At 37.3% G+C, this 13541-nt stretch overlaps 1 protein-coding gene across 9 annotated transcripts in view; it reads right to left on the reverse strand.

The window, feature by feature from the left end:
- srcin1b (SRC kinase signaling inhibitor 1b) overlaps positions 1 to 13541 on the reverse strand; it is a 100015-nt gene that overhangs the window by 80154 nt on the left and 6320 nt on the right. The window contains exons 1-2 of one of the 9 annotated variants that reach the window (XM_032574279.1): positions 5137 to 5591; positions 1610 to 1766 (exon numbers count right to left, since the gene is read on the reverse strand). The exons of 7 other annotated variants lie outside the window; for them this stretch is intronic. The gene's annotated coding sequence lies outside the window, so the exon portion shown is untranslated. Of the gene's footprint in view, positions 1 to 1609; positions 1767 to 5136; positions 5592 to 13541 lie in introns of those variants that run through there. One more of the 9 variants, XM_032574280.1, reaches the window with a different exon arrangement.

The raw sequence follows: 13541 nt of genomic DNA on the forward strand, positions 1-13541 counted from the left end.
ATTCTGTCATTCATTGTGCTGTATTTGATGATTTAATAATGATAAACTGTTAAAATGTTGATGTTGCCATATGACAACACTGTACCATTAAGGTTGCCTTATGGCTAGAGTCTGCTATAATCATGCATTTTGTGAGTCCTTTCCATATTGCATATGACTATATTTGACACTCTTTCTTCCATTTACAGCACAGACCAAAACTTTGGACACAACTGTGCGTCCAAACTTTTGGTCTGTACTGTACATCATTAATGCAACAATGTTTTATAGTTTCTTAGGAAGAAAACCAAACTAGCACTTCCTTTCTATGGTAGTGATGGTGTATTAGGATTTAGTGTTGAAGAAAATGAGCAGCTTGCAACTTTGCAATGAGACAGTTGTGTGTTGCATTAAGCTGGCATGTTCATAACATACTAAGGATATTTATTTGTTTTCTAGGTCCACCTCTTCCACTGGAAGCTGAGAGGAACTGCTTCATCAGCTTCCGCAAGCAGTAAGGCAAAGAAGGCAGGATCAAGACACTCAAATCAAAACCATTATATCAATGAAATATGTCAATAAATTAAATTGATTTTAGCTTTCAAATGAGTTTTATTGTTAACTATTATTGCTACTGGAGACTATTTAGATTTGAATAAAGGTTTTTACAACAATAAGCCAAACTCTCTTGTTTTCATTAATTTCCACTATGGTACAGTGTTGCCAAATGGCAACGTCAACAAAAAAATAAATGAAAAAATAATATTTTTAAAAAATTTGTCTTTATTATGTTTACTTAGTTTATTTTTATATCAAAAAAACATCCCAAACATTTTTTTCCAACTTGCATCATTATGCGTACCATAGAGGGTTAAAACTAAAGAAAGTCTTGCAAATACAAGTATGACTAAAACATCGGCATCTCAGAGTCTAAACATCCATGATAAAATCATATTAAGAGGACCAGAGAGAAGAAACGATTCATTTTGGGAAATTAAAAAAAAAATGGTTTTCAAATGCTATGTGTAAAACAAGTCATACATATCATATTAGCTCCTCAACAAAACATGGTTACAAACTTAAAAAGAGCAATATTTTCAAGGAAATGGTGAGGAGAAAAATCCCCTGGTAAATCCTTTCATCCATGCATTCACCAGATCTGTTCAGAGGAAATCCACCAACTGGCATAGACTAAACAACTTGATGTTGTAATGTAAGCTTCTGGTGCATCTCTCTTCTCTGTGCATGTTCTTTTTATATTTTCAAGCTTAAATTTCCTGATAGTAAAAACTAACATGAAGAGGAACTGTATATAAAAACCAGAAATTCAGAAATAACCCATGTCCTCTGATAGCCAGAGGCTCATTTTGACACTTTTCTGTGACAGGAAGTCTCATTTGCCAACATAAACTAAAGTGTGGAGTGTATTTAAAACCAGAGCACCATGGACCAGCTGATATACTGTCACCATGTATCCAGAACCCTCTGAATTATCCCAGACATAAAGTATGGTCTTCCATTCAAAGTAAAAACTCTGAAGTCTCTTAACTTTACAATGTAAGAGTCAGAGAAAGATTCAGTTCAGTGCCTCTACATCTCCTTCCAGCCTCACTAATAGAAGCAGACTCACAGAGACTGCAGTCTACTTCCGTCTCTGCTCGTTATGCCTGATCTTCTCCATACTGTTCATGTCCCTTGTCTCCTCTTGGCCCTGGGTATGTGGGGCTGACAGTTCTGTGGGCTCCAAGCCAGAAATGATACTGGAGCGTGTGTAGGTCAGCATCTCTCTGGGGATGAAGGCAAACAGAAAATCACAACACGTTTAACAGGAGGCCATGCCCTGGTGACTTGGCTGTACTCCAGGAGTTTGCCACTTTTTCTTCACATATGTCCCACTATAGTTTAAACCAATTGGATAAATAAGATCACTAAGGTGGACCCATAAACCCTGAAGGTGTGATGCCATGTGTTGTCTGGCATCATTTGGTTCTTGAGGGCCCCTGGTTCCCTCACTGTAGCAGGTTTGTTGAGCTGCTTGGATGGTTTGAAAACTTGCACTTCAGCGCACAAAACAGCGACATCTTTATGAGACAAAAACGTAGAAAATGTACTACTTACATTCGAGTGAGATTTTCACATCCTTTTATTTTTGTTTTCTTTATTTTGTAGGCGTACTATGTTATTGTCTAAGGATAAATGTTCAGTTTCATCGTTTACGTTTAAACAATAAAATGTTAAAATCACAAAAAAACATTGTGTTCGATGCTTCTAAATGACACTGAATGGAGTGAAGTTTCAGTGTATTTAGGTGAGTTTTGACTCTGTAGTTTGTTACTGTCCACAGAGACATTTTGCGTGGCTGCTGCACAAGCCACGTTCATTTTATGCTGAGTTGTGCCTAAAATATGGCGATGCACATTTTTTGTGCGTACACACCCCATTTACCCATTATACATGAGACCTCAGAAGGGGAAAGTTTTCAAACCTTGACTACAGATCAGAAGGTTTAAAAGAAAATAAAAAAACCTTTCTGATCACTAAAATACACAAGTACTGGCAAGTTATGCTAACAGGACCACATTCTGGTGTGGAGGTTGTTACTGAGGGAAAATAATTCAAAGTTATCAATGTTCAATTTCTAAAGCTTTATCACTTTTGGGTGATCTGTCCCCAAAAAATATTTTTGCCATACCATGGTAAGAGTACCAAGAGCTTATGCTGACATTAAACCAGACATCAGTATTTTTAAGTAAGTTTGCACTAGGATCATTTAGTTGAAAAGAAGCTATGTACACTCATGTCAGTTGAGAAGTTATACAGCATCAGTAAAATATTAAACTCATGGTAGGGAGATTATATACCATTTTTAAAGTAACCGTATTAATGCAGTACGTTTTATCTGTAAGCTGAAAGCTGGAGGGATTCTATACATTTTCTTCCCATTTCCAACCGTGCATCAGTCAATCCCTTCCTGCTGCGTCTGTTGCTCCCAGCAACAGCTAAAAATGTGGGGCTGCATTTTTAAAGGAAAGCTTTTCCTCCAACAGCTGGTGCCTGTTCTGTATTCAGGCAGAATTTTCTTTGAACATCAGGAAACAAGAGTTTAGCTTTTTCAGCCAAGAACTAATTCACTGTAAGTTGTAATTCTAGCAATTGGTCAGAACAGGAAACAGACTTTTCATCTGAGCATTCGATCTGAATCTGTACCTGGGTCGCAGGGACATTTCTGTAATCTCTGTAGTTTACAGTCTGAACTCCTCTTTCCTCTATTGTGATACAAACTAACAATACCACCCAGGTTTTATTTCAGTGTATCTGCTGTTCTGAACCATCCAGCTCAGGCAACATCTTTACCAGACTGCAACAACAAGCAAGATAAGCATGAAGGAAGTGCAGAAAGAAAATACATATTTAGATCTTATTTCAACATCTCCTAAATATCCACCACTACTTTTGCATGTTCGTCTCATTTGGTCTTTTCAAACCTCACTTGCCTCAGTTAGGGCTAAAGGACAACAGAAAAAGACCGGGCAAAAACAGACGTAATACATGTCCATTTCAAGACGAAAACCACTGCTAAGCAAAATGATCATTAAGACTCATCTCAACTTTTCAACTATGAAAAGTTGTTTAACCTTTCTACGAATCATTTATTTGACATAATACTGTTACAACTGAATTATTCCACGTGACAAAAGATTTTATTTCTAATAGCTGCCATAAATCTTAATTATATTTAAAGCAATATAGCCATTATTAGACACTCCAGTATAACTTAACACATTACAGGCTCTTAAATTTTAGTAGTTTCTTAAAAAGTTATTTTAAAATGTATGTCTCTATACCATAAACGCGTCTGTGCATATGTGAATTTGTAACAATCCTCAACAGCACAAATTAGTTCGCCGCACGTAATGCTGAATGGGAAAAGGATGAGATTTTTTTTTTTTAATTATTTCTATAAATTAGATATATTTTCAAAACTGTACGCAGCAGCAGACTTGCAGTCATTTTAAGTCTAAATAAACCACAGCACAGAAAGGCGTTCAAGGCTTCAACAGAACAGTGGGATTAGCTCCGGATTTTGCCGCTCTATCAGAGGACCCCGACTTTTCGTAAGCGACAGATCAAAGAAATCAGAAGCAAAGCATCAGCAATGACTCAGATTAAAACCTCACTCGCTTTGCTTTTTCTCTCCAGGCAGCGACAACTTTATTCCAACGTGTTCCAGAAAGAGAAAGGCCCCTGCAGTCTTTGGAGTGCAAATATCAAACCAGCATCAAAGTGAAATGTGAAGCTGCTTATTCTGAGTCACCAGAATAAAAAAAATAACACAGAGTGGGATATCCACTTCTGAAAGCTCAAATCTAACTGGGAGTCTCAAATGTTGCTCTCATTGGATTTTGTGCACAAACTTGACAAATTCAAAAGAAAAAAAAAAAACTCTCAGATCAGCAGTGAGATTCCACTAAAAGCCCGTGTCACCAGCAGAGAGCAGAGCCGCACTGATTTCCCCCCCTGCGAGCTGATTCTGTAACAAATACAAATTAATTTCACAAGAGTGAATAATCAGTTCGCTCGCCCATTTGCATTTCAAGTAACTGCAGCAGGTCCCCTGGGAACATTGAGAATGTATGATTATTAATAATGCTCTCAGGAGGGAATATGTAAAGAGTTTGGGGGAGATAAATGTCCCTCTTAAGAGTGGGGTTTTGATCAGAAAGGTCTCTGGTAGCAGTGCCCTACATACTGTTAAATCAGAGCGGGAGCACACCTTTGCACTTGAAGGTCGGCCTAACTTAGCTGACTGCCAGCTGCATACTTTCTTTTCCCAACATGACGACCGCTGCTGCATGGCTTTTACGCTCCATTCCCTGTCCTCTCACCCCGAACCCCTCCTTTAATTCCTACTTTCTGGCTTTTCTCTTCCCCTCCTATCTTTTTTGGGGAGTTTCTCTGGGGGCTGTGCAAAGAAGCAGGATAATCTTGGTGCATGCAGACAGCAAGAATATTCTGCAGAGGGCGAAGTGCTGGATCACTAAAGCGACGACCCAAAAAAAAAAAAAAGAAAATCACCAAGTGCCTTGTGTTTTGTTTTTTTTAAGCAGAGATGAACAGAAGCAAGTATGAACCGATGAATAGATGGATGAGGCATACCTGGCTCCTGGTCCTGGGCAGGTTGGTGTCCCCTTCTGGCCGAGATTCTACATGGCAGTGGTGTGTTTGTGTCTGCACAGTAGTGTGTGATGGAGGAAAGAGAGCGGAGTGAGTGCACGGTGCAGTGTAGAGGATTGGAGGCAGGGTATTCAGTGTGTGCTAAGACAGTGCCTATGCATCTCCCTCCCTCTCTCTCTGCGAGTATAATCCGTTCCACAGTCTACGGGGACGAGCTGAAAATGAACCAGCTCTATCTCTCCCTCCACTTCCCTCTCGTGCTGTATCTCCACTCTGCACATGTGCCCCAAGCAGAATTAGCCTCCCCAAACCTCCACCTTGCAGAAGATAGACACCAGAGCTGCAGAGAGCGGTTCTCCCTTTAACGAGAGCTACCACAGTTTTCCCTCCTCTTCCACTGTGGTGCTAATGAAACCATTGTGTGCGCTTGTGTCGCAGTGACTCCTGAGCAATCACACCACCTGTACCATTTTGCAAGTTTCCTCATATTAACTAAGGATGTGAGAATACCTTTCTGTATTTTCAGTGCTGACACAATGTTTTAGTCACGCCTGTTTGCACAGCGACTTCATCGACATTTGAAGTTTTGTGCTCTCGTTTCTGGCAACGCTTTCCAAAGCGCTATGCAAATGTTCAGAGTGACTCAGACAATCCTTCATCCCATCTGGAAACGTCTGGCAGCGTATCTGAGGAGGCTGTGTGCTGCATGTGCTAAGAGACAGAAGAACTGCTTATAGTTGCCAACCTTACGTAATAATCTTATTTCTGAAATTTTTTACATTGTCACATAGACTCCACAATTTATCTTATTTAGGAAGCAAATTAGAAAGCAAAAGGAAATCTCAGCATAGTGGGGTGTGTGGAAGAAATGCAGTAATTCTTTAAGCACTACTGGAAATAAACTGTTTGGGTTTTTTTTGTTTTGTTTTATGGATGAGAAATAAATCCTACACACCATTTGTGACTTGCCACATAGTCACTTGATGTGCACTCCTGTCCATCCACTTATCAATTTTTGCTCATCAAAGATCAGGTTGCATGGCAACAAGTCCCGTAGCAAAACCCAGATATCTCTCCCTGAAGTGAAACACTACTTCTGAGGGATTTCAAGGAGTTTCAAGAACAAAAGCGAAATATGTATGTACATATTCTAGCAAGTTTTTTTTTTTTAGATCATCTCCCATTGGTACCAAAATAGCCTTAAAAATGCAACCTGATAAGAACCTTAACTTCTTCATCCATTATGTCAACTTTTACTGCCCATCCTTTAACATGCCAATTCAGCCATTCAACATGTCTTCCATTAAGCTTAAAATTGCACAAATTGAAAGTGCAACAATAAATTCACTTGACAGAAAAAAACAATTTTTAAAAAAACTCAGATTTCTCAAAAAAGGTTTATTTTAACTGTATCAAAAAAAGATGCATTTCACAAAACTGGAAGGGCAACACTTATTGCATCATACGAACCAAACACCATTTATGAGCATCAGCCGGCTGATGAACAGCCAGATGTTACTACTAGCATTATTTTTTTCCTAAAACGCCCGTTGTTTTTAAAGCTCATTTTCATTAATAAATAGGAATAATAATTTAACTGCATTTTGTATATAATGCCATTTTTCACAAATTTAGGTTGTTGTAAGAACTATAGGTGTAACAAAAAACCCCAACAAGAAGTAATCTGTCAGGGTGCAAATACTTGTTTGAATGTCTACATAAAAAAAATAAATAAATAAAATACCGATCCAGTGTCATACTTTCTATATTCTAGTAATTTTTGTCATCAGCAAATATGCTTTCATGCCAGAAATCAGTCGATCCTCTTTGCTACTCGTCCTCCAGGTGTATTTGACTCTCACAACCAGAGCAAACAGCAACGCACAGAACAACTTAGGGTGATTACGGTCTCTCTCCATCCATATGTCTCTCACTTTATGTCATGTGTCTGTGCATGTTAAGACCAATTTCCTCTTTCTCTGCTCCCACTCAAACACTCCAGAGTCCCATTTTAGCTCGAGTGTTTCCCCCACCCTCCCACTCCTCTGTGTATCCATGATGCTACGATGCACCAACGACAACACACACTCTCCTCCCTGTGATGGCTGTAGGCTGGAAACTCAAGCTTGCTGGATTATGAGTGTGTCAAATTGGCAGAATGTATTAGCATCACACTGATCACAGTCACATTTCCCCTCGCTGGTCAATTATAAAGATAGATAGCAGAAAATATATATATATAAACAGCCTGAAACGGCGCCTGGACCCATTTTCTGCTTAGTGGACAGAGCAGAAAAAAAAACCAGGGGTGGGGAGGGTGGAAGGAAATAAGAACAAGTGATGTTGTGATAGGAAGAAAATGCTACTTTCAACGCAGCTAAAATCAGATTGTGTAGACAGAGATGGAAGGAAGAGGAAGAAAAAAGCCCATACTGTTGCAGAAAGCCTCTGATAGGCTGAGGGCGGGTAGGGTGGGGGCCCAAGTGGCAGAAATATGGAGGATAGGCAAGACATGTCACCCTTATAAAATCCTTGTTTAAAGGCTGCAGAGAAAAGTGGGAGCTGCACAAAGAAATGACATCCAACACCATATGAAGGCACAGTATGTGTGTGGTTTGCAGTCTGACAAATCCAACTGCAAGACTGTTTGCAGATTTCATGGCAGCAGATTATAGGCATGTTTTCCTAACGCTCCGTGTTTGCAGACATTTCTTCTTCCCTGTCTTTCAGCATCATGACAACATTCTGATCCAATAGGATTCATTTCTAAGCATCGAACGGTGTTATACAACTAATTCATCAGCTGCCTGATAACATGAGGCCACTACAGAAATGAACCCCTGCAGGTATCAATATATTTGAGTTAAGTGTTTCCCTATGATGGGAATTTATTAATAGAAATGCACATACAAGAACAGAGACTTGTCTAGATGAAGCATATCAACTGAAATTAGAAATGCATCCTTTGTTGCTCACCAGAAGTTTCCAAAATTCTCCCACATGTGGAATTAAGTTGGATTTGTCCAAAATATGGTGCATCATAGTTCCTATGGATCAGTGCACACCAAATGCAACTGAGTTCTATTTACTGAAACTGTCATTTTATGTGCTTCTGTCCTTTATAGTGCAAGTCTGCTAGAATCAAGGGTGGGAATTCAGTGTTTCAAATCCATTACTTTAGCAATGATATGATGTTGCAGTCTATTTCATTCCTGTATTTAAGGATCAACTGACCTCCTGAAAAAGAAATGATCAAATGCCCAATTAATCAGTTTTCCTTCGATCCTTTCCTTTCATGCTATAACCTTATTCTGAAGTAAGGAAGACATCTAAGAGCCTGCAGCTATAAGCTATTTTACTGCACTCCACAGTCATTTTAAAGCCTTGGTGAGGGACTCTAAAAATGCTTGTCAGGTGGATCGGTAGAGTTCTGTTGCCTCTAAGATCCAGTATGTACAGCAGTGAGGTAATGGACCATGGATGCATTTAGCCATTACACACACTAACACGCTAGCCTGCATTTCTCTTTTACAGGACTTTTGTGTAAAAGGCTAAAACAAGCTGCAACCAGACTGACAAACTAGAGATGCAAAAATAAAAATCAATAAAAGATGGCAACATAATTTATTACTATAATAAATTACATTCAGGGTCTCATCTTGTATCTTGCCGTTCCATAATCAAAATGGAAGAATGTTCACATCATGATTCTCCGGTGTGTTTAAGGCTGAACAACATTTCCTAGGATTATCCATGCCACTGCCCCCCTCCTGTGCCTCTCTCCTGTCCGATGGCACTTAGTTCAGCAGTGCTTAAAATATTAAAAAGAGAAATAAGAAAATCTTTAAAAAATAAAAATAAATCTACAAGCAGTTCCTACTGAATTCTTGTAGGTAGATGAACACAAGTCTTAATATTCCTATCCATGCAACAGCGAACAGGGGTATTAATTGCAAGATTGCTTACCACCAAATGTAAAAAAAAAACTAAAAAAAACAACTAAAAACCTAGCCCTGAATCCAATTGAAAATGTTGACTTGACAGGTTGGAGGACACATTAAAGCGGGAAAAAGTTCTTACGTGATTTATCTAGGGTCTTATGTTTTTAACATAAAAACCTAGCTTCTTTTCAGGTTGTATGTTAGTTATGTCTACTTATAGTTCTACTTATAAATGTAGAGCTGAGGGATTTCCTTATAGAATATACTCAATAACTTTTAAGAAGAAATCAGACTGTAGGGAATCCAGAATATTGGTCTATGCAACTGGATTATTTTGGTTTAGTATTTTTTTAGTTACATTGCAGATAATCAGATATGAAATGAGCCTGTTTTTCGTGTATAGTGAATTAGATATAAGACATGTTGACGTTGTAAATTAAACAAACTGAATTCATACTGCATTCGGACTGTGGTAGGACAATCTGCCTCTCTTTGCTAAAGCTGATAGCACAGCTAAAAATATCACATAAACTGCTCTAAGCATAAAACAGAGCACAATCTCCTTCAGCATTTTCTATATTTGAAGGAAACTGCAAGGAAAGTCAACATCCAGTTTACTTAAGGAATCTGCTGATCAGTAAAACAAACACTTAATGTTACAGGAAGTCAGCTGAGCAACTTCCTATTTGTGCTATGCAGATGGACAAAAAAAAGTTCAGAGTAAGAAGATCAAGATTAACTTATTAGTTAAAAAAACAAACAAAATCAAACCTTGAGGCATGTAACCAAGATAAAACCAGCATGAAATTCCCTAATGTGCAGCTGTAACTGTAGAAAATGGCCACTTTACTTCACCATTTCAAGATAATTTCAACAATTAAATATGAACCGCAAGCAATACTGTTTAGGATCATGTTATTTACCACAAAGTACAACAGAACCTCACCTTTTTAATGCAACGTTGCTAGAATTACCTAAAAAAATGGTATCCAACTTCATAAAAAAAATTCCAGACAGTGAATTAAATTTCTGAACCGAACAGAGTCAACAACAACAGAACAATAAAATGCACAACTACTTTCTTCTACTTCTGAAACTGCTGTAACCCCAAAGACAAATCGATCAGGGGAAAAAACTGCTGACTTCTAACATTTACACTCAACCAGTATAAACTAACAGAGCAGTTATTTTTATCTTTTAAGTAAGAATATTTGTCAAGCTGGGAACAAGCCTAGCTTTTTTTCCAATAGATAAATGTAGTTAGTTTTGAAGTAACAAAAGCTTTGTAAAGTGAATTTGTTCTTGATCACGTTAAGACAAATTTAACACAACCCAAAAATAAGAAATTGTCTATTGTGTTCCTGTCAGTAAACTTATTATTTCTATTGATGGGGAGTGTAGGGGAACCATGATAATGTAAATTAAAACAAATATATGTAGGAAAATTTGTTAGTTACATTGGATGTACTCATCTCAATTTCAGCAACATCACAATCATGTAGTTTCAGATTATTTTTATAGGGCTAAAATTTGTTCTGTAATGTAGAATATTAAATGGTTAAACTGAGGTAATTGATCATAGACTCAGAAATTTGAGATATAGAGATCCTGCAGGTAGTTTTGTTTCTTTATGCAATGCAACAGTCTGCATAGACGGAAATTACCCTTGAATCTGCTTTCTGAAAATAAAGCAGAGCAGGATCACCTTTTGTATTTTCTGTTTGTGTAAGCAACTAAAGGAGTTGGAGACTACATCCACTTTAAAAAAGGAACATGCTAACCATTAAGACTTGATCTAATCCCTTTATAAGTTATTACGGATATGCTCCTTAGCAGAGTTGAAGGACTTTCTGCTTATGCATATAAGGGGGAAAAAAAAAAAAAAATTTACATTAAAAAATTTTTTAAAAACTGGTCAAACCAAGAGCTGAAAAAGTCAAAGTGAAAATCATTATTCATGATATGCAGCCAAGGCTGTAACACTCATCTTACTTCACTTTGGCATAAAATAAGTCATCTCATAAATAAAACATTTACAGCAAGAATTAATGTTTACAACCTTTCATCGTTCACCAAAAAGAAACTATGTTTAAAAACACTCACACTTGACATTACAAACTGAAAAAATAACCTGATAACGAAAAGGATTTCAAGGTAACTGAGAAACTTTGTTCTTTACCTGAAGGAGTAAAATTTAACAACATGAAAAAGGTTCGAAAACCAAAAGAATTAAAGTTGTCAGCAGACATCTAAAATAGCATCAGTAACCTGCAACATCACATTCTACATTTTTTCTTATTTGAACATACTTGATGTTTCTTAAAGTACAAATTGCTACAGCCAAACTGTAGGTTTAATTTTAAAAACTGTAATGCATTTCACTTCATGACACTATGACAAAGAAAGTGAATAACTGAACTCAATCTGGAACTGTGAAACCTGGCATCGTGTTCCTTTGAGGGGTCTTATTAATCATGGATTATCTTTATTGATTTACTCCATGCGAATAGAAAAGTGAACTTTTTTTAACTACATTCACGTTAGTTAACTTAGCTATAGACTTTGGGGAACAAGACAGAACATAAAAATATGAACAAAGAAGCAGAAAGCATGATTGATCAACTTTTTTCGTTATTGTTTTACTTTTGAACCTTTTGAAAAAGAGCTTTCTGAAGAACTACAGCTAATTACATCTTAATCCACAAGCAATATCTAAATTGAAGAGAGATGTTAGTGAAACTTCTTAGTACTTACAGTTGAAACCAGAAGTTCACATACGCCAAATAATTATTAGTTTTTCTTCTAAATCTGAAGTTGTTTTAAGTGACTCAGATTTATCAAAGTTATTTTGTATTTGCTAAATACCACGAGACAATTTGTTAGAAATGTATTAATATCAAATTCAGAAGTTTACTTGTCCTGAATAAATGTGTCCACACCTTGTCCATTTCCCCAGAGTCTTAAATAGGGTTGTCAAAAAATATCTTTATATAATTCATACTGGAAAAAAAGTGACTTATTCAAAGTTACTCGCTGTCAAAGTCAATATAAACTGACCCATTCACATTTGTCAAAATTGTTGTATTTTCTCCAACAGCAGCACTGCAATAGGCCTAAATGAAACCTAGCCCCTCCCCTGTAATACATTCATTACTTATTTCATAATTTCCCCATCGCCTCCTCTTTTCAGACACTCTGCTACTTCAAAGAACGGACCCTTCATCTGAGCCTCGTCATTTGTTCCTTCTATCTAATCACTAGAGGAGCAACTTGTTGCATGCTGTTTACTGTCAATTTAATCGATAGTGTAGTGGAGCAGTTTGCTTTCTTTTGAAGGATCACAGTGAACGCTTATGCCACTTGATCAGGCAAAGATCTAAGCTATTACAGCATGTGTGTTGCACTCATCCACCTACAGTATATACCTGTCCCTTAGTGGAAAGAAGATCTGGTTAAGAAAAAAAATGAAACAGGAGATCCCAAACTAAGTAACTGAAGCAATCAAGTAAGACAGAACTTTACAGATCCAATGCTGTTGGTCATCTCAAGTACTCAACAACAGCACAGTGCTGGAAAAACAGGTGATGCAATGCAGCAGGAAACATTCTCAAGTGTTGCTTCATATAGTGTGGTTGTGTTTATTTCATCTTTGAAGATGACAGAATGGGTTGAAGATTATTGCCTGTAATTTAATGTCAAATTTCTGAAGAGATTTTCATCGTTTCAAGACTGCAAATTACTGTAATTATGCATCTTAACTATACTCTACGAAATAAAATCTGCATTTCAGTTTAAATTCTTTGAAAGCGTTTGGGGAAGAGCATTAAATAAATAAAAATGTTCAGCTGTGATTAACATGTCTTAGATTGCAGCAACCTATTTAATCTGAACCAAGGTAGCAAGTGGCTTCTTCTTTAATTTATGTGAGGCTTTTGAGCAATGATCAGACATTAAATGTCGACGCCAGGATTCATTTGGCTCAAACTGTCGAAGATTGCTTCAGGAAGAATCACATATCTGTCCTGACCTTAAAACCTCTGAGAATTTTTGGGTTGGTCCTGAAGATTTTAATCACAGAAGCCTGATTTTCAAAAGATTAGTAGAAAATCTTGTCAAAAAAGATTCGTGGAACTCAAGATGCAAATAAATGTGGAGATGAGGGATTTCCTGATCCAATCCCCGACATTGGATTGAGGTCAAGACCAAGGCATTTTTAACTGATACATATCAAAGTTTCTGATTAAAACTGAACTCCTGATTGGTGCATCATCTATAACTTTATGTCAGCCACAATTTGCTGCCAGGTTTTAAAAATCAAGCTCTGGTTTTGTGTCCACAGTTTGAAAAGACTATCTTTTAGATGATGATCATTTTATTAAAAAGTGGTTTTCCTCCATAATGACATCTGCACTGAAAGCCAGACCGCCACTTTTCCAATTCTGTCTG

The sequence above is a fragment of the Xiphophorus hellerii genome, chromosome 10 (genome assembly GCF_003331165.1).
Source record: "Xiphophorus hellerii strain 12219 chromosome 10, Xiphophorus_hellerii-4.1, whole genome shotgun sequence".
NCBI lineage: Eukaryota > Metazoa > Chordata > Actinopteri > Cyprinodontiformes > Poeciliidae > Xiphophorus > Xiphophorus hellerii.